This window comes from Coptis chinensis, chromosome 9 (genome assembly GCF_015680905.1).
Source record: "Coptis chinensis isolate HL-2020 chromosome 9, ASM1568090v1, whole genome shotgun sequence".
Classification (NCBI taxonomy): Eukaryota; Viridiplantae; Streptophyta; class Magnoliopsida; order Ranunculales; family Ranunculaceae; genus Coptis; species Coptis chinensis.
This window is the reverse complement of record NC_141464.1, coordinates 45,928,313-45,955,179: the sequence shown is the minus strand read 5'-3', so window position 1 is coordinate 45,955,179 and position 26,867 is coordinate 45,928,313. Positions and strand designations below refer to the sequence as shown.

At 39.9% G+C, this 26,867-nt stretch overlaps 1 pseudogene; it reads left to right on the top strand.

Moving 5' to 3' along the window:
• Positions 1 to 4,889: 4,889 nt before the first annotated feature.
• On the top strand, positions 4,890 to 25,589 carry LOC147476274 (peptide-N4-(N-acetyl-beta-glucosaminyl)asparagine amidase A-like; annotated as a pseudogene).
• The last annotated feature ends 1,278 nt before the right edge of the window (positions 25,590 to 26,867 follow it).

Genomic DNA, 26,867 nt, shown 5'->3' with positions numbered 1-26,867 from the left:
ATGTAATGGAGTCCCATGCAATGTAAGGAAGTCTAGAACAGAGGACTAGAGCTGTATGTAAATGTATAAAACCGCAGCACTTTTGTGAATGAAAAGACGTTTCTTATGTGTAGTGTTTAAAGAAGAATATAAAATGTGAATCTTAGATGCAAGAGATACATGAGGCAAAGAGAGTGGCCCTAACAGGCTTGAAAGCTTGATCGAGCCCGCGGAGTGGGATGAGCCCTCCGCGAATTATAGATGCAAGGGAAAGGTAGGGAGTGACTCCAGAATATGGTCGAGACCGAGGAGTGGGATGAGCCCTCCACGGATCCGAGATGCAAGAGATACATGGGGCACGGAGAATGGCCCCAACAGGCTTGAGTGTCTGATTGAGACCGTGGAGTGGGATGAGCCCTCCGTGAAACACATGGGGCAAAGAGAGTGTCCCCAACAGTGGAGTGGGATGAGCCCTCTGAGATGCGAGAGATGCATGGGGCAAAGAGAGTGACCCCAAAACCTAGTCGAGCCCGCGGAGTGGGATGAGCCCTCCGTAGATCTGAGATGCGAGAGATACATGGGGCAAGGAGAGTGGCCCCCAACAGGATTGAGTGCCTAATTGAACCCGCGGAATGGGATGAGCCCTCCGCGGATAAGAGATGCAAGAGAAAGGTAGGGAGTGACTCCAGAATCTAGTCAAGACCGAGGAGTGGGATGAGCCCTCCACGAAGCTGAGATGCGAGAGGTACATGGGGCCAGGAGAGTGGCCTCTACAGGCGTGAGTGCCTAATCGAGCCCGCGGAGTGGGATGAGCCCTCCATGGAACACATGGGGCAAAGAGAGTGTCCCCAACAGCGGAGTGGGATGAGCCCTCCGAGATGCAAGAGATGCATGGGGCAAAGAGAGGGGCCCCAATAACCGGTCAAGACCGCGGAGTGGGAAGAACCCTCCACGGACCAAAGATGCAAAAGATGCATAGCATACTAAAGAAGGAACAACTTGGCATAGGGAGAGGTTTGCATATGGAGAAAGAACTAACAGATAAGGAAGGGACAACATAATATATTAAATCAAGCATCATGCTAAAAGAAATGATGGGAGTAAGAAAAGTATGGCGAACTACAGACATTTAAAAGGTAACTACTTAGCAAAATATGCGGACATGGCAAATCCAGGTCGTAAGTTAGAGACAAATATTTGATACAAAGAGAAAACTAGGTCATTCCTTAGGTGGATGAATCAGCTATGTCTTCAGCAGCAGTAACTTCAACAGTAGCAGCAGGGGACTCCGTTATAACTGCAGCAGGAAGGGGGTCGTCGCTCATCCCAATGTTCTCGGGTATTCAAGAAGGATCCGCGGCTACCATAGGATCACCAGCGACTTCAGTGGGGTCAGTCACTAGATCGGCTGGTCTCTCTGGAAGAAGGCGGCCTTCCTAGGTGAGCCGAGCGAGTTCCTCTTGGACTTTCCGTGCCACCCTCTTCTCCGCCAAAGTCTTGAAATGGTTGCGGAGAGCCGTCATGTCTAATTGGTGTTGTTCCATCATCTTGGCGGTGTCATCCTTGTGGGCCTAACTGAGGGCGTCTACGGTTTTTTCATGTTGTTGGGTGAGGGCGTCCAAATTAAGCTAGTGATGGTGGAGAAGTTCTTCTCTTTGACAGCACAAGCGATCGTTGACGGAGTCCATGTACAGCTGATGGGAGGATTCCGTGGACTTAAGTTCGTCCTGAGCCTGGACTTTGGCCAAATTGGTTGTCTGAAGTCCGGAATAAGCCGCTCGCAAACCAGTGGGCCCGTTGAGCTCCTATTCCAGGGCGGTCTCCTTGTTCTTGGCGCGGAGAAGGTCGCGGATCATGAAAGAGATGTCTAGGCTCACCTGATTTAAAAAGGTAGAGGGATAAAAAAAAATTAAAAGAGAGAGAGGAAGTTATACCCTTTCCCAATTTGTGTATAGCGAGGTGCAATGCTAGTCAAAGGTACCCCCATCAGCATAGGCAATGTCCTTAGGTAGATGAGCGTTATAGAACAAGGAGGAAGCCACAGTGGCATTATCTAAAGCGGAGTCCGCCGTATTTACTTTCTGGTTGCGCACATTGAAAACGGGACAGAAGTCCTCAACAGGCCCAAGAGTGGATGTCGGGGCAGGAGGCTGAGCGGGTTCCTTGCCAAGCCGGTGAGTACAGGGAGAGGAGTCAGCTGGTTGAGACGGTGCAGAAGCAGGTGCTTGACTTTCAGGCACTGAGCCCTGGTGAATTGTAGAGACAGACCCCTCAGATGTGGATGTCCACGGCCTCTTGGCTGGCGGTTGATCAGCCGGCGCATGCATGGCTGCGGGTGGTACTTCCATCACATCATCATCGGAATCGCTGTTGAATAACTTCTACTTGCGAACATCCATGTCTTCTGGAGGAGATGGGAGTGAGGTGAACTGATCGTCCCAGTGGGAAATAGAGTGGTAGGATGGGACATCATCGGGAATGGAGGAAGGGTGGAGGTCTTGAGGGACTTGAGAGGCAGAAGAGTGTGAGGAAGTTCACAGAGATGGGCGGTGAGACTTATGGGGGCGAGGTCTTTTCTTTGAAGGAGGAGAAGCATGGGGCTTTCGCTCTTTGGGAGGGGGGGGGGGGACGGAAAAAAGGACCTGTTAATCCGCGGAAGGTGTTAAGAGCGGGAATGGGTAATGCCTAAAAAGTTGGCTTGGGCGAAACCAAGGTCGCGGAGTTTGGCAAAGATGGGACAGGAGATGTTGTCGTAAATCCGGGATTTGGAATCCGGCCGTCAACCTGTAAATAAAGATGATTATGAGTTAGTAGGTTAAAGGGAAAACATTTCAAATAGCGGGAAAATAACTATAATACTCACCACGAAATCGAAGGCAAGATGATTAAGAGTCAGGGTGGAGGGAATATCCGCGGACAGGAAGTTTCCTGAAACATAAAGCAGATAGTGGTGCCAAACTTTATCTGAAGTGGTAAGACGATGGAGGAAAGATTGTTTCTTAGGACTAACACAGAAGGATTGGTATCCTATGCTGACGTCCTTGGTGCTGTTTTTGAGGTAGTAGTGAGAGTAGATGTCACGGCTGGTGATCTTAGGTTCTTGGGTCCTATTGTAAGAATTCGCGGCATACATTATCCGCTAGAAATTACCGATGCCTTGGCAAGGGGGAATGTTAAAGTGGTTGCAAACTTCGACATCTAGGAGGGAAAGGGGAAGCCGTAGACCGGCAACTATTTGGCCTACAGTGATGACAAGAGAGCCCGGTCAGCGGGGAACCAAATGGGGATAGTGAGTGATGGAGGACACGTGTTCTAGTTGAACGTCAGCTGGGACACCATAGGCAGCTCTAAGGGCGTCTAAATTAGGTCTACGAGATCTAGGGGCCGGCAGTAAAGTAGTGAGGCGGCCGGAAGTGGAGGGTATTGTAGTGGAAGCAAGAGGCGGAGGAGAGGATACCCCCGCTGAATGGGAAGATGATGAGTCACCGGATTCATGGTCCGACAGCGTAAGGGAGATGAACAGATTTAGAAATTGGAGTATTTCAAAACAAGAAAAGAAAAGAGAAAGGGAAAAAATAGTGCAACTAAAGAGAAGAGTGCCAAAAGAACGTACCGGTCAAGGGATAGAGAGAGCTGTTAAGGCCTTAAAAGATAGCCGAAGGGGAAGAAGAATACCGGAGAGATCACCAAAGGTTAGCACGCGAGCACCAGCGAAGGAGTGAAGGGAAAGAAAAATGGAGAACTGGAGCAAAGGGAGAGTGGAATAAGAGGTGTGAGAAAAGAAAGTGAGGGAAGATGAAGAAAGAGTGTAGTTTAAATAGTATAGGGGCAAAAAGGTAATTCCAGGGCGGCGAGGAAATTGAAACGTCGGCTGGAGCTCCAGCCAAAAGACGACATGTGTAAACGCAGGAAATAAGGGGCCGCCAGAAAAATCGCGCTTGATGAGTGCCTGTCACATCACACGCTTCCCAAGGTGAACAGATATTAGTTGGAGAGAAGATAAGGAGGTGGAAGTTCTCGACCTCGGGTCAATTATATGACCGCGAAGTCGAGAAGGGGCATTTGTAGTGGCCATTATGGGATATGGGATTTGGACAAGGATAAAGGGGGAAGGCAGTGAAACAAGATGGGCCGGGAAGTACTGGATCATGTCCGTGAAACCCTAAAGAGTGGACGTGGCACAAGTAATAGTCGTGTGATGAAGGGAAGGGGAACGGACTGGATAGGTGTGACTGAGTCAGCAAGCGGGACAAGAGAGTGAAGCAGCTTAATACGTTACCTTGGGGAGCAGAGGATTGGAGCCGCGGAACCCTAAGAGGCAGACGTGGCCGTGGTATGGCAATAAGGAGAACCGTCAGATGAGAGGACAGATATACGATGCATAGAGGGGGGGGGTATAAAAAGAAAAGAATAGGAAAGAAAAAGTGGAGGCTGCATTAGAGAAAGAGGGAGAAAGAAAAGAGGAGGAATATAGTTTAGGTTCATACAGTGAGTCTAGCTAGGGAGTTATCGACGTTTATTCAGCAACGAAGGCTTAGGTAGAAATGCATAATCTTATGCACTATATATTTTACAAAACATGAATGCTAGGTGAACTTGAAGTCAACTTTAAAGCAAAGAAATTATATATTGAGAGCAAATGGGCATTATTCATTTTTCGATCATTTTCTTAAAAGTCAACTTTTAATGGTTTGCTACAGAATTGGTTCCTAACTTCCTAATGATCTAGAATCAAAATCATTTGTTTTCTCCTGTTGTTAGACACTTAGACAGCTAGTGGATCCCAAACTAGAATAGTCGTGCATGCGAATATCCACTAGTTGCAGTCATAGTTTTTCTTTCTTTTTTTTGGTTTGAAGGACAGACTTTCATACATTGAACAAAAATTTGACAATTAAACTACTTACAAAATGACTCCTGATATTGCAAACAGCCAAAGGGCATATTTATACTTTAGCCGAAACTCAGTGGGAATGCAAGGAAAAGATCCAGTGAAGGTTATTAAACAGGCCACTGCGGAAACACTTGTTTATAAGCTTAGGGAACACTTGTTTAAACAGGCCGCTGTGGATAGACTTAGGGAAGGACCTAATGATAAGCTTATGGTTGAAATGTTGAATGCACTGGCCGGGGTAGCCGGGTAGGTATTCTGTTCACTGAAGCCAATGCTCAAATGAGGTTAGACCAATTTGGTGATGTTCTTCAATCACCTTTCCCCTGCATAGAAGATCTCCTTCATGATGTTCCATCTCTAGTCGTATCCTTCACTGCCCTTCATTTGTTGTTAATACATGCAAGTAGGATTCTATGGCACCTCCATTGCTTCCCAAGTAGCATTTTGAATTGTTGGTATGTTGTGCCATAATCCTTTTTTTTTTTTGGCACTCAAGACATAAGCTATATATTTGAAGGACCTAAACCCTAAAAGGGCACTCAACACTATGGAAACTTTTTATGTTTATTGGATTGGTATGTGTAGTTATTCATGATTATGTAAAAGAATCAGTACAACAAATTGAGACAGTGGAGTTTGGACATTCAGTTACATACCGTGTGATACAAGGTGAACTAAGGGACATGTATGATCCTTAATTCCTTACAGGGTCACCTTCTCGTTTATACCCAGAAGCGAAGAGGGCAAATGCATTGCCCAATGGAAAGCCGAATTCGAACCACTCTCACCAACCATCCCTCCACCGTAGCAGGCCAGGGATGCTGCTCTTGGATTCCTTGCATCATTTGAGAAGTTCCAGTTATAGACTTATATACGTACTACACCACTATATGTGTATATGTGTGGACTACTCGACGTTTGATATGATATGACCGGTTAGTACTTTCACGTGTATGTAACCCTCTTCTTTGCAGAGGTGTAGATTACAAAGATTGGTGTGCAAGACATAAGCTATATATATTTTAAGATGTAATAATGTTTTATGGTAATATTGCTTCAACCTTGTATGTAGCCTCAAAAGATCTTCAGGATCCCAAGTTTAGCACTTTAGCATACTTTGTTTTTTGCTACTTATAAGTGTTGGCTACTTATAAGTTTCTGTAAATCAAGTTTTGCTATTTACACTTTTGGCACTTATAAGTAGCAAAAATATCTTTTTATATATATAATAGCAGCCCCTTTTAGAGCGCTCTGAGGGTGTCCACGTCGACAGGGAGATTACAAGAAACGTGGAGAAAAAAACTGCGAAAAGTGTTCAAAGCTAAACCTAAAAAACCCTACGATTTAAAACCAAAAAAAAAAAAAAAAAAAACTTTCATACTATAGACACGGCCATTCAAAATCCACATCTCTCATTCTTCCAAACAGGTCTTCTCTGAAGACGATTTTTTCTTCTTTCATTTGCAGCAGTAATCCATCTATTATCTTAAATGATTATATAGTTGCCAATAATCTTACGGGTTTGGCTGGGAATGGACCTTTTAGAGAAGTTTTGATCAGTCTTGATGGTAAGGCAGTTGGTGATGTTTATCCTTTTATTGCGGATCTATACCGGAGGGGTTAATCCACTCCTTTGGAGACCGACATCGAATTGGTTAATTTGGTCTTCCTTCTTACGACATTGAAGTTACTCCTTTTCTGGGGAGAATTTTGGATGGAATGGAACATAAGTTAATTTGGATTTGGTGTTACAAATGCTTTAGATGTGTGGTACATTGACGCGAATTTGCATATATGGTTGGACAGTAAGAGCGTGGAAACTAAGGGAAATTTGATCGAATATGATATATGCTTGGACACTACTTAGAGTTTTGAACTCTCTAAATTGGTGCAAAAGCAATCAAGGTTCCTTACTCACGATCTTCGTTTCGTAGAGTTGGAATAAAGATTCGAACTAAACTAAAGCTTAGAACAACTACAAATTGGAATTTACAATAAGGGAACTAAAGAGTAAGGAGTAATTATTAATGCTAGATTTTTCCTTTCTACACAAACATTAATAAAAACATTAAAATGAAAACATGCACTTAATACCGAAATAGAAATTTGAAAGAGAAGTTGGAGAGTTAATCCTCCTCATGTGAAACTATCATTAGTGTTGATTTGAAATAGGTTTTGATTCTTCCTAGACTCATAGACAAGTCCCTAACGGAAAAATAGATTTGATCCCTAGCATGCATGGCTCACTAAAAGAGCTCATACATGCTAGCAAGTGAAACCAAACAATGACTTATCTCTAAGCTCATTGCTTGATTTCTAACTAAACTCTACACCAACTACCATTTTGGGGTAGGATGTAGAGTTAGTTGTTCTTCCTAAACCTACCAAACCAACAATTGGTTTACCCTCACATGAGTTAGACTAACTCCCCAAAGGGAAGTTAGCTCATGATCCTAGGGTCAAGGACTTATGAACTAATAAAAACACAAAAGAGAAAGAGAGAGAGAGAGAAGAAAATCCACAACCAAACTCACTTCTATTATTTCTTAGAAGAACAAGTGTTCCTCCATTAAAACTATTACAAGCTTTTTTTTAATAAAAACCAAAACTAACTTCTCATTTTCACTAAGGAACTAAAATAATGTCATATGAGGAAAATAAGTCAAGGGAGTAATTGGAGTGTCCCCACATTTGTCTAATTTCTTCTCCATTTGAGAGAAATCTCATTTCCTCCCACGTGAATTATCAAACCACATTGATTCATTTTATATCTACCACATTAAAACAAAGTGACACCTTGCCTTTTTTTTTTATTAACACCTAATCTAATTTATTACATGCAAGGTGTCAACTTTGCACCAATAATTTGTTATCTTTGTCTTGACATGCTCCATGATTGATGACTCATCCAATCTTGTGGCCCCAAGATAGTGGGTCCATGTGCATCCATGGCAACCGGTATTTTGGGCGCTTTTACAACTTCCCACCTATGCGTAGAGTTCATCATACGATTGTCCGAAAGCAGCTCTCTTATCGCATTCGAGTCCCGGTTCGAGAGGTAGGAGCTTTGGAAGTTTGATGCTTCTAACGGATTTGGAAGAATTCATATATACTGCCTCGTGGCTTTATTGCAGGTTTAACCAATATTTCCATGTTTATCGCAAATACCGCAAAAGTATGAAAACATATTTATTTCATGATTATTAAACACATAATGAACCAAATTTATATGTCTCAATGGGGTTTCATAATACACTTTTTGGGTGCTTATCACACTACCCCCAAACAACACTTTGCTTGTCCTCAAGCAAAGAAGAGACACTAAAAATAGATAAGTGGCCAAAAATGTGTAGTCCTAAACTAATTCTCGCTTTAAGCAGAGCGCATTGCATTGACCATATGCAACAAGGCCTTAAACCACTAGGAATTCCCTAGTGGACGAAGTTATAGCCTCGTGAGAGTTTTCCGTAAAAGATACTCACAAACTTCATTTATACTACAACGACTCGATGATGTAAACTTGTTTCCTAAATTAATCTCGGATATCCATACATCTCCTTAGCAGGGAACGAGGATTTATTTCTTTGAAACTCAAGTTAAAATGTATTCAATAATTAAAACATCTACATATGATTATTCATGCAGTGAACTTTTCATTGAAATATACTAGCAGTGGTTGTTTCGATCCTTGAGAGCATACCTAAATGGGTTCTCACGTATGTGTTGAAACACATATTCACTCAAAAATTTTCCACTCGTGTTTTGTTAACTCCAAGCAGGCAAATGGGCACACGCTTCCTTACATCTCAATGACAAATCGAGGAGCCGATGTCGATCAATCACGTCTACTATTTATTATCACACCACCCTACTCCTAATTGAGCTAGAGGTCTTTATTAGGTATTGTGGGGCTTAGGTGATAGTGTACAAGAAAATGGAAATGGATAATCAAAATTTACGAGTATGAGAGAATAGGGTCTTCATATATTTACACTAGAGAAATCCTTGTTTCCTTTCCTTCTTCTAACTGAGTTTTTCCAACCTTGTTCTTAAGCCTCTGGCTACTAAGGATTTTTTTTTTATTTTTTTTTATTTTTTTTTATTTTTTTATTTTTTTAAATATATATATATATGTATGCTTAAGAACATGATTCTATTTTCCTTTCTTGAAGCAAGTAACTGACTTATATTTAGGACAAGTCTTTCTCTTTATTCTTCCACATTTCATCCTATTTCTCATACTCATCACTTAGGTAGGTTCTTTTATTTGGTTTAATAGATGGGTAAGGAATTTTTGTGGTGAAAGTGAAAGGTTTGATGAAAGGTTCAGTGGAGTGACTAGCGGTAATATTTGTAACAGGTAAGAATTTTTAGCTATGTCGATCCAAAGAAGGCCTAAATTCTCGCCTAGGGGTTCGGTGGTGATCAAGTAAGTAGATGCTAAATTTCCTCTAATCGAAAAACTACTCCTCTGCGGTCATCACACACAAATCACTCATATCAAGGCTTTTGGTTAGATTCTCACAGATTTATAGTTTAAGTAACTAACCGCTGGTTCCGTAAACTTACCGCTATGTACAATCAATGATACTCAAGATACGAATATTCATGAAAAGATGTATAAACTATTGCATACGATATCTAAAATTTCTTAAAACAAATCCTAATTCGATACTAATGTGAGATTTCTAGACAATTTTCATCATTGAAAAGGAAACAAGACTTTGTCACTAAGTACAATTATTAATATGAAAATAAAACTATATATAGGCTACAAGATGCCTAATTTTTGCTATAGGTTTAAAAGCACCCCCAAAACGTAATGATGCTTAGTCCTCAAGGATCAATAATTAAAGAGAGAAAGTACCGAGAACCGTAAGCAAAATTAGGGCTAGATTGCTTGAAACGTAGAGGTTGGAGATCATAATATATTATTCAGAAAGAACAAGAAAATGTTCAATAGCACACTAAACATAGCACTTTCGATATAATGAACCATAAAGATACTTAAACATGAAAAACAATAGCACACCAAATAGAAGGTTTAGCTAGATATATGTACAATGGCAAACTCAAGTTTACCATCCAAATAGACGACGGAAGGTTCAAGGCCCTCTTTAAGGAAATGCATTTCCTTAGCATCACGCCAATAATAGATAATAGTCCGCCAAATTTCTGCCCATTCTTTGTCTCCTGATTCCCTCAAATTGGTCTTCATCTTTTCGTCCTTTGGGTAACATCAACATGCCTCGTATCGAAATGACGCTTCCATTGACGTAAACCTTAATGAGCTTAATGATTCTATTTGTCGGGCACATGGAATCCACCTTGACCCATCATGAAAAAAGTAGCCGCAAACCGTGGGAAATGTGTCTTCATGATTCGCAAGCGTGATCGGTAAAAGTATATACTTATCCCGAAAAGTGCGCGAGCTCGCTTTCAGCCGAGACAACACAACCTAAAATGTTAAATAAAGCATGACCCCGAAGCTAGTGCAATCAATACGACGCAGCGTTCTCATTGGCGTAGAGAAAATGCCAATCTCCCATAATGTTCGAGAGTACAAATAACATTGCAGTCCCCATGTTCATGGTCATGCTTGCTAATGGAATGGTGATGTTGCCATGGTACATGGCCATCTCCTTCTCGCTTGATCTCAAGACCATCACCATAAGAGTCGCTAAAATGCTTGCCACCGAAAAGAACGGTAAGAATTATGATAGATGTAATGCCAAGATGCAAAGAAGGTTCGGTGATATGGAAGGTCCAAAGTTAGAGCAAGTTGTTGTTCGAAAAGATATGAGGTGTGTCACCAACTCGGATTGTGAACCGTCTAAGTAGAAACCATGCGCATGGTTGAATGCTGGTGTGTCATCCATATTAGCATAAAGTATGCAGCCAAACTAGGAGAATAAGTTTGGTCGTTGAAGAATTAGGGAAGACCACCCAATGTTTGTGATGTAATCATGGAAGAGATGGCCATAGGCATTGAATCCATCATAGATTGAAAGGATTGCTCAGAATGAGTTTGGGAGGTACCATGGATGATGAAGATGCAATGTTTGATGAAGATGCCATGGTGGATGAAGTAAAGAAATGGGTAACGATATCGGGCGGCCGAATGGAAAAATGAGTATGTAAGAAAATAGACCCTCCTCAGAGACACATGTTAAAATTATATTAGTCACAACGGAAATGATGACAATCCTACTAAGCATTTCATACAAAATAAAACAAAAAGATAAGATAAAATACATAGTACGACGGAAAACGAATAACATATATGATTATATACTTATTGACTTAGTAATATCATGGATTCTCGATATTGATCTAGGAGATGCATATTTTGCACCGTGATCGCTTAGGGTCATCTATTTGTTGGCCGAAATCCGCATCCTGAATGTCCCCTCACCGGGCAGAGAGTACAGCTTTGATTTTCCATTAGAGAGCATGATTTTTCAAGAATTGAGAATGATTTTCCAAGATCTCTTCCCCGCTCAACATCATGCGTTGTTTGACGATCTTGGAAATCTCGGGAAGGTTGTGATGATGATATTCTCGACGAAATGCAGTAGTTCCCTCAAACCCCGATGAAGAAGTTTAATGCCTTCCATGGGATTAATAATATTCAAAGATGGCATTTTCATCAAATAAATGGTCAAATTGAGCTTGAGGTGTTCTCGCTTCATCTATCGAGCATCGTGGGTCCAAAACCAACGGAGTAGTCCGCTTGAAGTACCTTTATATATGCTCTTTGAAGGGGGTGTCTCGAGATATTATTGATAACCCCAACGATCATAATCTGCGAACCAAAGTGGGTAGAACTGCCGACCTTCTTGTTTTCTTGGTGATTACGCCCGCAGGTGTTGGATCGCACAAAAGTCATCTCTTTGAGTTTGCAAAATCCAAAGTAGGTGAAGTTGAGGCTTTGTGACTTCAGATTGGTGTGATGTACCTACCACATTATGTCCCAACCAGTGAGCACAACACGCTGATTCTGCTTCAAAGAGCGTTGAAGAACCATGTGATGTGTATGTTCGACGCCGCCATGAGATACGTAGCTCGCAAAAAAGTTTTTATGAATCGAATGATGACTCTTGAACAAGGGACTCCCCGGTTTTAGTGGGATTTGAAGTATGTCGGAGATCATTTCCTTATTCAATTCCAATCGTTGTCCATAGGCATTGAAGTAGAATTTTCCATCTTCATAACCGCTAAATTGGTAGAACATCAAAACCAATTCTCGAATAACTAGTCACGCTGAATGATATAGAAGAGGCGCCCATCCTCGACGATGATTTCAAGTGTCAAAATAAGGAGAAAACCGCCTTCTTCGAAAAGTTTTTAGGTAGTCTTTCTCTGCCGCTATTTTTCTTGGTTGAGCCATTGTTGAGGGAAGGATAGTGAAAAAATTGTATGAATAAGAATGGCTTAAAAAAGAAGAGATTTATAGGCAATCTATGAGGCTATACCAACTGAGTCCAAATGTATTTAATGACCCATGTGATTATGAACAAAGATCATAGGGGATCCACAAGAAGTCTTTGTCATGTCGATATCCAAATACAATTAATGAGATGGTTTAATGTTTAGAAAATACGGAGGAAAGTTTCACAGGTAGTTAAACTTACACGTAATTTCAGAAAATGATGATCATAACTCAAGAATAGAATATGGATAGAATAATCGAAATGCATGTGTGACAAGTGTTATGTGTACCTTGTAGTAGCGCGATTTTCTCCTCAACACTATGTGTATCCATTAATTATTTCGTGAGTTTTGGATGGCCTTTCTTTGTTATGGTTTGTTTATTATTATTATTATTATTATTATTATTTTTTTTTTTTTTATATTTTTTTATTTTTTTTTTTTTTATTTTTTTTTTTTTTTTTTTTTATATATATTTTTTTATTTTTTTTTTTTATTAGAGAGGAAAAAGACAACTAATATACACAACTAATTAATAATGAACTTCTCCATTTAATACGTAACCCGCATAAATGTGTGAGAATTATTTAACACACCATACTAATATACAAAATGAAAAATCAGAAAAAGAGACGGTTACATAGATCTAGATGTTCTGATCATGTTATGCATGAGTGACAAGAGAATAATGATAAACACCGTTATCACGACTTAATGTGATAGCCCATTCGCTGTTCCTTTTCCCATCGCCTAGTTTATTCATTATTGTCAAGAAATTGAAAATTTGTGAAGAAGAATTTGTGAAGATTGAGAGAAGGGAATGAGTGAAAGAGGAAAGGAGAGTTGTATTTATAACTTGGTTTCTCGAATCGCTGGCATGTGACCGCTTTGATCAAATCCGTTGGTTCTCGACCGTTGGGCTTTGAGAGTAGGCCCAATGAATCAAGGAGCAAACTCATATTTTGAAAGTACTATATTCGCATAACATAAATAATTTCTCATTTAAACCGTTCGAGATACAAAATTATGAGAAATCAACCGATATATAATAATTTAGCACTAAAAATAAAAATGCAATGCATTAGGGAAATAAATGACATAGTCATTTCTAAACCAAAGAAAATAAACAACTATCGAATCCCTCCGGTTAGCGTAAGATGAACCCGGTTTCTACGCCTTCGCCACTTAATTTAACTTCAGCCGAAATGATCGGGCATGAATGTGGCCTATAGATCAGAAAGTAACCGATCTTGAATTGCCGCTGATTAGCCATCATCATTCTCCTCGAATTGGCCTTGGCGATTTCTCATTTCTTGTTGGAATTCATTCTGAAAGTAATCATCTCTTCCCCGGGCGAAGAAACATCCCACGCGATACTAGAATTCATGTTCCTCAAGGCATCCATAGGAGTATTGATTCGGGCGATGGTATCTTCATTAAAACAACCGGTGGTGAAGGCGGAGGAGGAGGTACGCTATCATGCTCAATGTCATCTCTAGCTACCGGGTCCCAATGGTCTAAAACACAAGTCTCAAAAATTCCAAAATTCTCGAAAAGACCTTGTTTCAATGAAAGGAGTAGCAGACCGAACCCTAAGTTAAGCATAAGCCGAAAGTAACAAGCACAAAGAAGAGGAGTCGACCGCTTGACGCTGGGTCGTAAGAATATGGCCCGTGAAATGGACCATACAGAAAGTGTGCTTCCTCTCCCAGTAGGATCCACAGCAGGTGCAAGAAAGTCTTGTTCACGCCGACGCCTTTGAAGTTCCAATGACGCCAGGCGCCAACCATCGAAAGTGACGGCTAATTGGTTACGCCCGAGCGAATGCCGGTACACGCAGCTTCGAGCCGTTGTACTCCCCTCGAGAAGCGTGTCAAACATCAAATCCCTCGTGGTCGGATACTCGAAATAACAGGGTCGGCTATCGAGTTAATCGAATCAAGCGCGGTATTCAAATCAACTCCAAATGAGTTCACGCTCCATCCCATCCGCCGTAATCCAAAATTCGCCACCCCGAAACCTCCATTATTATAAAATTTCAACACCAATTCTTCGAATATTGAGCTGGGATTCGATGCAATAGATATTCCCACTCTCTACTTTCAATTTCCTCATCAAAAATGGGTGAAACATCCCTAATTATAGATTTTTGGAAATTTCTCTCGACCGTAATTCGCCTTCGCTGCCATAGCGCAAAGATAATTTAAATTTTGATGGTGCAAATAGCAAGAGGAGGTGGAGGAGGTGGTGCCGGAGGAAGGGGGTTGAGGTTGGTGGAGTTTGGCGCGCGCGCTGGCCGAATTCATCACCGGTATGCCGCTGAAAGTGGATGGTGAGGGGACCAAGATCCGCTTTTTGTGGAAGAAGAAGTAAGGGGGGACGGACGCGGTGCCCCCCGCGCTGGGGCTTTGTACCCGATCTTGGTTTTGGGGTCGGGTCAAAATTTTGGCCCAAGTACAAATGAATTACAGAAATTCCTCTTATGTCCCTAAAAGTTCAAATTTCAAACGGGAAATTCGATTCGCTTCAACCCGAATTAACGGATTAGATATCGAAACGATCAAGATTAAAAATGCCATCCACTAGAATATGAAAAATCACATTCAAACATCAATTTTTTTTTTATTATTTTTTTTTTAACAATCTTTGGTTTTTATTTATTTATCCTTTATATACAAATGTACAAGTCGAGAAGAACGGTCAACAACACCGAAATCCAAATAAAACAACACATCACAAACAAATTTAACTCAGTAACTTTCATGTCGGCTCGGTGAACCCAATCCAGCCGACCGGGCTTATCCTTTATGTTTTGGGGCCTGTGGTTTAGGATCGGTACCATCCCTTGACCAATGTGCAATGGTCTAATAATAATATTACCCTTAGTACATATGGTATAGCCTCAAACCGCCTTTGAAAACAATACATAGAAAACTGAACGGGTTGGCCTCGGGGGAATCCATTGCCCGCATTTAACTAGGAAATGTCCGATGGTGCATATCACGACTCTCTTTGGGCACCATGCCGGGTGCTAATAAAACAAAACGAGTATATACATGTTGAAACTTTTTTAACGCCGATCCTCAAGACGAAAAGTGAGTCTTTTAACGCCGATCCTCAAGACGAATGTGAGTCTTTTAACGCCGATCCTCAAGACGAAAGTGAGTCTTTTAACGCCGATCCTCAAGACGAATCCCAACCCCAACCCGGGAGCAACGGACGACGACGGTTTATCCCGCTGAGCTGGTGTCGATAATAATATACCTTATACCGCTCATCTCGATAAAAGATCAAGACCTGACAGAAAAGGAGTTTGATAGCCATACACCACCCCATCCTTTTCGCCACGCCGCTCGAGCAAAAGTACTACGACCATTACCAATTCGAGATGGGTGAGATTTGGACCAAATGATGAGTTGGAGTTCGCGAGGAAGAGAATAGAAAAGGGAGGAGAAAGAAGGAGTTGAAAATTTTGGTACCCATTGTTTTCCGAGGGCACGCTTTGCTTCGACATCGAAGACATTTATACTCGGCCCTGAAGTAGAGTTTTCGTGGACTAAGGTTCCGGCCAAACCACACACTCTAGGGAATTTTAGAAAAGAAAATAGAAGAGGGCCCTACTACATTCTAATGGCATACTTTTCCCCGCTTAAATACATGGAAAGAAGTACACCAAATAATCTATTAGTCCGTAGACCGATCATCGAGAAGAGTCTCTTCGACATCCGAGAGCGCAACTCATGATAATGTTTAAGGCTACCGCCATTTACTTGGAATTCGCTACCATCATTTTCGCTTTTCACGCAGATAGCCCCATAAGGGGTGACAGCAGAGACAAAGGAAAGGACCGCACCATCGAAGCTTTTAATTTTCCGAAAAATGTGTAATCTTGAGTTGTACATCAAAACTTTTGACCGACTTTGAACTCTTTTCGCAATATGTGCTTGTCATGCACTCTTTTCATGTTGGCTTTATAGATTTCGAGAGATCATAGGCATCAATTCCAAATTTCCTCAAGCTCATTTAACCGCAATTTTTTTTTTCACCGCCATGTTAGTGTTATAATTGAGGCTTTTGATGGCCCATAGAGCACGGTGCTCAAGTTCAACCGCAGATGACAAGGTTTTCCAAAAACGAGGCGATACGGAGACATCCCTATAGGTGTCTTAAAAGTCGCTCAGATGCCCACAAGGCATCGATAATCGTAGAGACCAGTCTTTTTCTAGATGGATTGATAGCTTTTTCCAAAATGGATTTTATTTCTCGATTAGAGACTTCTACTTGACCACCGGTTTGAGGATGATACGGAGTTGCCACTTTGTGCGGACTCCATATTTTTTACTAATGATTCAAAATTTATTGCAGAAATGTTTTCCCCGCCACTAATTATAGCTTTTGGAACACCAAATCGAGAAAAATATTTTCTTTTACAAACAAAACGACCGCTTTATGATCGTTAGCACGACATGCCAATGCCTCAATCCATTTTGACACATAGTCAACTGCTACAAGTATGTATAGGAAGCCATGAGAATTTGGAAATGGACCCATGAAGTCGATGCCCCATACATCAAAGATTTCCACAATTAGAATGGGATTTAAGGGCATCATATTACGCTGAGTAATGCGACCTAATCACGGGGCAAATGATTGCATGCTTTGCAATGCTCATGTGCATCTCTAAACAAGTGTTGGCCAATAAAACCACATTGTAGAACCTTGGCCGCAGTTTTCTTACCACTAAAATGACCACCACAAGATTGTTCATGGCAGAAAGGATAACACATCGCCAGTTCCCACCGGAATGCAACGGGCGGATTAGTTGGTCCGAACAATACTTGAAGAGGTAGGGATCATCCCGTAAATAGAATTTCACAGTTGATAAAAACTTTTTCCCGTCATTACGAGACCAAGATAAAGGAACTTCCTCGGTAACTAAGTAATTTACTATGTCACCGCATACCAAGGGGACGAAAAAATAGAGTACAAGTGTTCATCCGAAAGGAATCACGATAGGTTCAAGATCGCGATCAACATCAATCGACAAGTCTTGATAAATGGTCTGCAACCACATTTTCGCTTACCTTTTTATCTCTAATTTCGAGAGTAAACTCTTGCAAAAGGAGAATCCATCGGATCAACCTTTGTTTTGCATCTTTTTTCGCTAATAGATAACGGCGCCGCATGGTCGGTGTAGAGACAATAGTTGGAGAACCCACTAGGTAAGGACGAAACTTATCTAACGATATACAACGGCGAAACTCTTTCTCGGTGGTGGTATAGTTACGCTGAGCTTCATTAAGGGTTTTACTCGCATAGTAAATGACAACCGTTTATCTTCTCGGCGTTGCCCTAGTACAGCTCCTATAGCATAGTCGCCGTCACACATTAATTCAAAAGGTTTAGACCAATCGTGGTTGAATTATGGGAGCGTAGTTAATGCGGTTTTAATACCTCAAAGGCTTGTTTGCAACTGAAACTGAAATCAAAACGGCATCTTTAAGCGGGAGATTGGTTAAAGGTCTAGCAACCTTTGAGAAATCTTGAATAAATCTCCTATAGAAACCTCAAGGTGGTCCTAAGAATGCGCCAATGTCTCGAACTTTTTGGTATAGGAAGTGAAGCAATTTTTTCTATCTTAGCTTTGTCGACTTCGATTCCGGCCCTTTGAAACGATATGTCCTAAAACTATTCCTTTAGTAACCATGAAATGGCATTTTTCCCAATTAAGAACAAGGTTTTTCTCTTCACAACGTGTAAAGACCTTTTCAAGATTTGATAGACAGCTATCGAAAAGAATCTCCATAAATTGAGAAGTCGCCCATGAATACTTCCATAAACCGCTCAACCATATCACTCGAAAAATATGAAGCATGCAAATTGAAAGTACCAGTGCATTGCAAAGGCCAAAAGGCATTCGCCTATATGCAAATGTACCAAATGGACAGTGAACGCTGTCTTTTCTTGATCGCCAGGGTCTATGACTATCCGAAAAATAACCGAATAACCATCAAGAAAGCAAGAATAGGCATGACCGCTAAACGCTCGAAAGCATCCGATCGATGAATGGAAGTGGAAAGTGATCCTTACGAGTGACGGCATTAAGTTTGCGATAGTCAATGCATATTCGCCATTTTATCGATACGAGCGAAATGCATTCATCTTTATCATTTCGCATAACCGTAATGCCGATTTCTTTGAACTACGCGGTACAGACTCACCCAAACACTATCAGAGATAGGGTAAATAATACCCGCATCTAGTAATTTTAACACCTCCTCTCGGACCACATCTTTCATGGTAGGGTTTAGGCGACGCTGTGGTTCACGCGACGTCCTAGCATTTTCTTCCAGGTGTATGCGATGGGTGCACACATTAGGTTCAATGCCTTTAATGTCATCGAGGGACCATCCAATAGCAGAACGATGTTGTTGAATGACATTAATTAAACGAGCTTCCCCGATCGCCACCAATTGTGAAGAAATAATAACTGGTGACGACCATCAAAGATCAAGTCAGACGTGATTTTAATTCGGGAAGAGGTTTTAATTCAGGGGCGGAGCGGGTATTAAAGATTCTTGAGGAAGGTCATCATCCATGTAGTAAAACAGATTGATGATCATCCAAGTTACTAGACATCACCGCTGTAGGGTCAAATAATGGTAATCGACTCTAATAACTCATTTACTTCTTGTGTATAATCATCGCCCTCAAACTCGAGTCGCTAAAGGAAAGAAATTGGTACACTTCATCTTTAGGAAAAGAGTTTGTAAAATACTTTTTGAATGTCATCAACCCCGCTGACCTCACCATCAATGTCGCTCGAAGTTGTTTCATCAACTTGAACACATTCACCTCGACCGAAAGATTTCCGGGACGACATGGTCATGGAACCATCTCGACAGCTTAATAAGAGCATTAGCAAAGGGCGAGGAACGGACGTCCTAAGATGATTGGAATGGAATCACATGCAACTTCAGATCCAAAATAACAAAGTCTACAGGATAGAAGAAATCTTGACTTTTACAAGGACGCTTTCCACAATTCCTTTGGATACTTTTATGGAACGATCCGCTAATTGTAGAGTCATGGTGGTAGGTTTAAGTTCATGAAGACCTAGTTGTTTAAATAAATAATATGGAAGTAAGTTCACACTAGCTCCTAGGTCTAGTAGAGCAAGAGTCGCGGTATTTGTCACCTAAGGTGCATGGAACCGCTGGTCTACCAGTGGTCCTTGTATTTTACTATACCATTGTGTTCGTAATGGAGGGAAACCGCTCAAATGAGGAACGCTTTGTCGAGGAACGTTAGTTCTTCTTTTTGTGGTGCACATATCTTTCAGAAATTTTGCATGTTTTGGTAATAATTTTAAGGCATCGAAAAAGGTAAGTTTATTGTTAAAATTTTGAAAAGTCTCTCGAATTTCAAAGAAAATTGTCATCGTTTATTCTTTGCCAAGCGCAGAAACGGTGCCTTTAGGGCTGAATTTGGCAAAAGGGTCTACTTGCTTGTTTCCTACATTCGAGGTGTTGACTTTGTTGAATCTGGGGAATCTTCCGTAGGTTCATTCTTAGAAATAGATTCCTTGAACCCTCCCCGTTCTTTTGGTTGATCATCCGCATAATGATCCGATTGTCACAGCTTTTCCAGATCGTAGAGTCGTGATTGCATGGACCTCACCTTGGGTGGGGGTGCTTGTACCAGTGGGCATTGGTTAGTTCAAAGGTCGTGGTTTGCCGGTTTAGGGTTTGAACCGCTTGTGGCAGAAACACACCTTTCTCGACTCTTTTCTTTGCCAATTGCTGAAGTGATTGTTGGATAGACGCGTTAAAATTTGAGACCGCTGGTTCATGTAAGCCGAAAGTCTCATTTGTCCTATCCGCAATGGTTGGCGCAGTTGTCAGGCAAATGTAGTAGTTCTCGATTATTGCTTAGAAGTTGTTGATTATAGTCGGATTTGGATTAGGTGGAACAAGGTCGCGGTTGGTCCGATAATTTGCATTAGAATTATTTTGAAATTGACCTTGTTGGTATTGTTGATTATTTCCTTGGCGGTATGGAATAAAATTATTGGTAGGTCGAACCGGTTGATTAGCTTAAACCGTGAGGAGCCCCCATTTGTTGGTTATTTTGACGCCAAGCGAAATTCGATGTTGTCTCCACGGTGCATCGAATGTTGAATGCACATGCCTCCTCCGCTTGTTGAGTAGGGAAACATATAACAAGGGGCAATATGCATCGATGATCGACTAAGACAAAGGACACAAGAGAGCGTGTCAACGCTCATGACCGGTTTTGGTGGTTGATCGCTTACTTGAACCGCAAGGGCATCTACTTTTTAGTTAGGATTCTATCAAATTTTTATTTCGTGATCGGTTTTACCTCAAAAATAGATGTGGCTTTTGTAACAAGATCCTTTGATGATCTAGACGGCTCAAGAAAGTTACCCCCCCCAGTACCCTTTTTTCGCTTGTTTTTCAAGAAAAGTATAAGCTTCAAGAGCTCCTTTGTCCATGAAGCAACCTCCGCTCATTATATCAAGAGTTTCTTTATGATGATCGCATTGCACCATTAAAGAATGAACGAACAAGGACAGCTTTTTCTAGTTGGTGGTGAGGACATTCTAACGTAAGATCAAGAAAAAAGCGACTCCATGCTTCCGTAAAGGATTCATGAGGATTTTGACGAAGAATTGAATTTTCTCAAGCATTTCGGTTGTTTTTCTTCGAAAGTGTAAAACGGGCATAAAAGCTTGAACTAGTTTATTCCATGTGTCTATGGATTGTGATTGTTGTCCCGCTAGCCGATTGACGCTTTTTCCGCTTAAAGTGAATGGAAACAAATGGGCAAAGAGTTGTTCCTTAGAGACTCCGGATGATGAAATGTTGTTGCCACTTGTTGAAGTCTACGAAGATGATTGTACGGTTTTTCGTGCTCCAAACCATGATATATTGGTAACAAACTGAAAACGCTTTGGTGGGATAATTAAAATCACCGACAATGTCCTCAAGTTTGATGCAAGAAGAAGGACCTTCCCTCAGAATGCAAAGATAGAAGTCCGAGAGGGCTTCTCTGGGTGGAGGAGGATCGCCGGCCATAATGATAGAAGTTGATGGCGAATGGCGATTGTGATGAAGGTAATTAGCGAAGAAGAACAATTTTTATTTGAGAACTTACGCAATTGCTTATCGTGATTTTTTTCGACGATGGGTATGTTCAATTTCTTTAGTGGAACCGACCTTTAATCTCATGCAAGCATAAAATTAGATCTAACTTACGTAAGAAATTATGAGGACTCTAATTTTATTATTATCTTAAGCATTAGGGATGAACAACATATGCCTAAGCTGCCGCTAACGAAAGCAGGGAAAACTAAGAATACGCGTGCATAAACCAACAAACAGTCACAAGAGAGATATGAGGGAGGATTTCCGTGCAAGCAAGCACGGTTCTAATTAAGTAACCTCAATCTTTCAAGTTTCCTAGACACCATTGAATATGATTTAAGAGTTATGGAATTAAAATTTATGCAAAGGTGGTAGTAAATTAATTTTAATTTAATTTAATTTTTAATTTTTTAATTTTTAATTTTTAATTTTTAATTTTTTTTTTTTTTTTTTTTTTTTTTTTTTTTTTTTTTTTAATTTTTTTTTTAATATTTATGCAAGGGTTAAAATACAAACATGCAAATACGATCTACTCATACAATACTAGGTGCAGAGCATGTGAAGGTACTCTACTCATAATGATAGCTATACCTAATAGGCAAGCTTGTGTCATCGATAATTATTTCCATAATGCATGCAAAATAAACATCAAGAATAATGATATGTATATGCTTAATTTGTAAATCGATATTACGTAAACGATATATCAACAAGAATAGCTTAATTTGAATCACTCATATGCATCTAAATACCTTAGCATACCTAATACAAGATACATAATGCCAGAATATATGACAAAACTAAACATGCAAAGTATTATACCTAAACTAAAATACGACTCTTGTATTGCATAATAAATCGATTTCGACAATACTCATTGAGATTGCGAATGTCCTATAGAGAGCAGCTTTACCCCCGTAGGGTTTAGAAACAACTTACCCAACTCAGATTTTAACCCTCGTTGGAATGTTCTCCTCTTTCTTGACAAAATCGACTTATTAGACAAGACCGCGGTAATGATAATAAGAGAAATATCAAACATGTAACAAGAAACATTTATAATGTAGAAAGACATATACCCATGCAATACAAGTATCACCATTAATATGTAAATATACATTCATATGCAATTCATGTCCGTGGTAATCGTGATATAAATATTTACCGTATAACTAACTTGATTCATGCATAATTCTAGGCTAAAACTTAAATAATAATCAATAAATATTTCCTAATACTATATACATGGCATACATGCAGAAAAACATAAAAAAAAAAAAATTACACTAATATCAAAATTGAAACCTCAGAAGCTTCCTCTTTTAAGCTTTGAAATCAAAACAAACGTTTCAATTAAATTAACGCGATTGATCCCAAAGGATTATTGATATTTTCAGGTACAAGGCCAGATATTTAGGCCTAGAAATGTAGCAAGATAGATCTGTAGATGCTGGTGGTTGAACAGGAGCAACAACTGAAGAAATTCACCCGCGGACGCGGGTCCCACTCGCGTACGCGACTCTACACCACAAGACGCGTGTCCAAAGTATTTCAGAATACTTTCAAATTTTCTCGGAAGTCTTATAATCGCCTCAGAAGTTATCTCTCCCAAATCCTAACTTTTGGTACCGAAAGTGGAAACGAAAATTTTTGGATTACAGGTCAATCGCGAGGCAAAAATACAAAAAAATAACAAAAAAAAACCTAAACGAACGAAAATGAAAGGAATGAAGAGAATGGGGTTCCCCCTTGATGCAACTTCCGATCTTTAGCACACGTTCTATGGTTTTAGAACAGCAGCGGCGCCATTTGATATATGCTTGGACACTACTTAGAGTTTTGAACTCTCTAAATTGGTGCAAAAGCAATAAAGGTTCCTTACTCACGATCTTCGTTTCGTAGAGTTGGAATAAAGATTCGAACTAAACTAAAACTTAGAACAACTACAAATTGGAATTTACAATAAGGGAACTAAAGAGTAAGGAGTAATTATTAATGCTAGATTTTTCCTTTCTACACAAACATTAATAAAAAAACATTAAAATGAAAACATGCACTTAATACCAAAATAGAAATTTGAAAGAGAAGTTGGAGAGTTAATCCTCCTCATGTGAAACTATCATTAGTGTTGATTTGAAATAGGTTTTGATTCTTCCTAGACTCATAGACAAGTCCCTAACGGAAAAATAGATTTGATCTCTAGCATGCATGGCTCACTAAAGAGCTCATACATGCTAGCAAGTGAAACCAAACAATGACTTATCTCTAAGCTCATTGCTTGATTTCTAACTAAACTCTACACCAACTACCATTTTGGGGTAGGATGTAGAGTTAGTTGTTCTTCCTAAACCTACCAAACCAACAATTGGTTTACCCTCACATGAGTTAGACTAACTCCCCAAAAGGGAAGTTAGCTCATGATCCTAGGGTCAAGGACTTATGAACTAATAAAAACACAAAAGAGAAAGAGAGAGAGAGAGAAGAAAAAATCCACAACCAAACTCACTTCTATTATTTCTTAGAAGAACAAGTGTTCCTCCATTAAAACTATTACAAGCTTTTTTTTAATAAAAACCAAAACTAACTTCTCATTTTCACTAAGGAACTAAAATAATGTCATGTGAGGAAAATAAGTCAAGGGAGTAATTGGAGTGTCCCCACATTTGTCTAATTTCTTCTCCATTTGAGAGAAATCTCATTTCCTCCCACGTGAATTATCAAACCACATTGATTCATTTTTATCTACCACATTAAAACAAAGTGACACCTTGCCTTTTTTTTTCACTATTAACACCTAATCTAATTTATTACATGCAAGGTGTCAACTTTGCACCAATAATTTGTTATCTTTGTCTTGACATGCTCCATGATTGATGACTCATCCAATCTTGTGGCCCCGTATAGTGGGTCCATGTGCAGTCCAGTGGCAGTCCGGTATTTTGGGCAGTTTTACAACTTCCCGCCTATGCGTAGAGTTCATCGCCCTGATTGTCTGAGCAGCTCTCTTATCACATTCGGAGTCCTGGTTCGAGAGGTAGGAGCTTTGGAAGTTTGATGCTTCTACGTGGATTTGGAAGAATTCATATATACGTCGTTCCTCGTGCTTTATTGCAGGTTTAACCAATATTTCCATGTTTACTGCAAATACCTGCAAAAATATGAAAACATATTTATTTCATGATTATTAAACACATAATGAACCAAATTTATATGTCTCAATGGGGTTTCATAATACACTTTTGGGTGCTTATCAGAATACAAGAGTTCAACTCCTGCGGTGTCTTTGGTTTCAAACTTTAGTGGTCTAGATGGGACTTTCCTGACTAAGGCAAGTAGGTCTATCTATTCAAGTGGATGGGTGGAGTCATCTCATGGAAAGGTAGTTACACATTCCTTCCAAGAATTCAGTTTCACAAACTTTATGCGAATGGGGAAAAATGGAAGTTTGCAAATTGTGAGTCAAACAATTAACTCTAACTACAGCATTGATTCCAAACTTTCATCTCATATCTACAAGGCCAGATTATTCCGAAACCTCCCCTTTTATTTGTACAATGAGAATGTGGACCAAGGAAATGGCAGTTACACTTCAATCGCGAATGTCTCCCTGGGATACAACAAGGAGAGTTTTTGGGTCGAGGCCTGTTCGAACTTCTTAGCTAGCTCACTCAAGAATGCGCGAATGGACAAGGTTCTATAGTGGTAAAGGGAAACTTGGTGACCAAAAATGGGAAGTACTCAACAAGTATACAACTATGATGGTACTGGAGGTTGCTTCTTTAGGAATATAAGTAGTTCAAACTACACCATTCTATATGATAAATCAGGAAACCATTGCAGTGGGAGAAAACGACATAGTTTAGGCTATCTGTTTGGAAGATGGCGACCTTTCCTTGCCATATGATTTGTCATACAATGAACGGAGTTTATGTCATTTTAGTCGGGTTTAATCAAGAAGTTCACCTAATCCTGGATATAAAGGGATACTTTTGGAAAAGCTATGATCCATTGTCGCACCCAACAGGGAAGTAAGTAAGTCTCTTTGGTTTTTATAGGAGTATGCTGGATATCTCACCATCTTTTTGTAATTTGCTTCAATAATATTGCTGATTCAACTATTGCCAATATTCTACAATTTTCTACAATTTGTTTTCATTAAGCTGATGATTATAATTAATCTGCAATGTGAACTAATCAGGGATTTGGGACATTGATACGCACTTTTAGTTGTCACCGTATTATATATCTGAGAAGGAGGAGCAACACTAAAATCAGGTATGACTTTTTCTTTGTAATTAACATTTTTCAAACTTTGAACTGCTACATATAGTATTGTATTGTTTATCTTATGTTCTAGACCCTCTGTGGACGTGAGTTGGATTCCTAGGGGTCATAAGTTGGAAGCACCTCGCCTAGCTTCCCTTTTGAGCTCTCTCAGCTCAAGGTTTCCATATCAAATTTTAATCACGAAAAATCAGGAGAAAATTAAAAGTTGGCCCAGAGAACTTACTTCTCGATATACCAATGAAGAGGATGGGAACATTAGTTAGACTGTTAGAGTTGAAAAGATTCACAAGATTTACCAAAGCTATCTTTTGGGTTTACTCATCTCCTCTCTACGTTAGTCACCTCCGAAACACCAAAATCGATTCTGTTTCATTGGTCTGAGATCTCTTTGTAATCCTTAGATCACTCCCCTCAAACCATAAAATCATAAACTTAATACCTCCATGAACTCTCATAGTATCAAAAATCCATTTAACGTTCTTCTAAGCTTCAAATATGTCGACTGATATGCAAAAAATCAAAGAAATCAAAGATGAAGCTGAGGTATGTCATTATTTTTCAGTTTCCGCCTAAAACCCTTAACTCAATACAAAATCCTTGATTTTATTAAGCATTATTGGTGTAATTGTGTATGGGTTGCTATTAAATTCAAGCATATGCATATATTTTTGTTCGAAAAATCGACTTATATGCAAATATTTCCCATGCAAACAACATCTAGAGAACATGGTTATATACATGGTAGAAATCATTTTTAGTAGTTTAGACTTTTGAGACACTTTAGACTTTTGATACACATAAGCAACATAGACATTTTCTGTTTTTTCATGAAAGAAACTGGAAGAGCTAAACTTTATTAATCTACGACAAAAATGAGGATTATAGTTATGTAACTTCCTAATATCTAAGCTTTTATAGTAGAGTCGATGGATCAACTATAGTTTCACTCAATGCTTATTTAATTTTGTGAACTGAAAATATTTGTTATATGTCACACTTTGAAATGAATGCGAAGTTAGGGGACTTCGGCCTTGCTAAATTATGTGATCATGGAGGTGATCCTCAAACTTCTCGCCATGGCAGGTACTCTCAGTTATATTACATAATAG